Source organism: Mastomys coucha, unplaced genomic scaffold (genome assembly GCF_008632895.1).
Source record: "Mastomys coucha isolate ucsf_1 unplaced genomic scaffold, UCSF_Mcou_1 pScaffold1, whole genome shotgun sequence".
Classification (NCBI taxonomy): Eukaryota; Metazoa; Chordata; class Mammalia; order Rodentia; family Muridae; genus Mastomys; species Mastomys coucha.
Window position 1 is genome coordinate 19,821,385 of NW_022196891.1, and position 1,848 is coordinate 19,823,232.

Consider the following 1,848-nt stretch of genomic DNA (forward strand, 5'->3'; position numbering starts at 1 on the left):
CTTTCCTAGGTTTTGTATCTCCAGGGTTGTCTCTCTTTCTGATTTCTTTATTGTTTCTATTTCCATTACTAGATTCTGGATGGTTTTGCTGATTTCCTTCACCTGTTTGATTGTTTTCCTGCAGTTCTTTAAGGGATTTTTGTGTTTCCTCTTTAAGGGCTTCTAGCTGTTTACCTGTGCCCTCCTGTATTTCTTTGAGGGTGCTATTTATGTCTTTCTTAACGTCCTGTATCAATATCATGATAAGTTATTTTAGATCTGAATCTTACTTTTCCCGTGTGATGGTGTGTACAGGACTTGCTATAGTGGTAGAATTGGGTTCTGATGATGGCAAGTGACCTTGGTTTGTGTTTTTTATTTCCTTATGTTTCCACCCCCCACCCCCGCCATCTGGTTAACTCTAGTGTTACCTGTCCTTGCTAAATCTGACTGGAGCCTGTCCTTCCTGTGACCCTGGTTGTGTCAGAACTCCTCAGAGTCAAGCTGTCTCTGTGATCCTGTGATTCTGGGATCCTGGGATCCTGGGCTTGTTAGATCACCTGGGAGTGGGGCTTTCTCTGTGTGTTGTGGGACTGGCTGCAGAGCTTGTGCCCAAGGTCTGTTCAGAACACTAACCCAGACAGACCGGAAGGAACCTGAGTCACTGGGCTGGCAGAGTTCCTGTGTTCCTGGTCCTGCTAGTCCCAGTTACTCCCAGTGTTGGGACAGATGTTGGTTCCTGCTCACCCACCTCTGATCCTAGGGGTGTCAGAATGCCTGGGAGTGGAGCTTCTTCTGGGTGTTGTGGGACTGGCTGTGGAGCTTTCGCCCAAGGTCCACTCTGGACACCAGCCACAAGAAGCCTTCTAAGTAGCACCTGTCATGAAGGATTTGAGTGTTATGCACAGAAGTGGTTGTCAAGTTTTTGGATATGGCCAACATGGGAAATATGAGAAATACTAAATGTTTAGATTTCATTTTTAGTACAGTGGAGGGATAGAAGGCAGATTTCACAGCAATTAGAAGGTGAATAAGTACCAATCTATTTAGACAATGAGTATGAGGAGGATGTTGCAAATAGAGTATCATGTGAGAATAAGAATCTTCACGGAGCATTTATGTAACACAAATGACCAGGGACAGGTATCAGTGCTCCTTAGACCACTAAAGTTAATTCTTTATTACTACTAGTATTTTTTTTTCTGGAAACAGGGACATGAAAACTACCACAGCAGTCATACCAGAAAAAAGTAAAAGCAAACAATAATACCCCACACCAAGCACTTTCTCTTCTGATCAATAAATTCTCCTTGCATGGTGGAAAACAAGAGGAAACAATATCCCTTGGACTCCTGGGCTAATTTCCAAAATGCTGCCAGGGCTTTCCTCTCTGGGCTACTTAAAAGACTCTGAGAATCCCAGAACCCATCAGCTAAAAGTGAAGCCTCAAGTCAGAAGAAGAGGGACAGAGAGTGGGGAGGAAAGAAGACAGACAGGTGAATATGATCAGAGGGTGCACTAATCTATGGAAATATGACAAACATATAATTTTATACAACTGATAGTTATTAATGAAAATATACAACAAAGTCAGGCTACCACATGTTACCCTCCTGGTTTGAAGCCTGCCTCTCTTAAACCACACCTCTCTTTCCACCTCCTGCTATTTGCCACGCCTCCAAACTGGTTCCAGTTACATTTGGAAGTTCCACCTCAGTAGAGAAAAAAGGAAGTCACTGATTGAACGGGCATGCTGACATACTTGGGGGTGTGGTTTGTCTCACTTATTCTACCTGTTGGTGGGAACAAAGGATTCATTAAATTCAAGATGACTGAGTGACCACAGCTCGTTTTGTCTAATTTTTATCC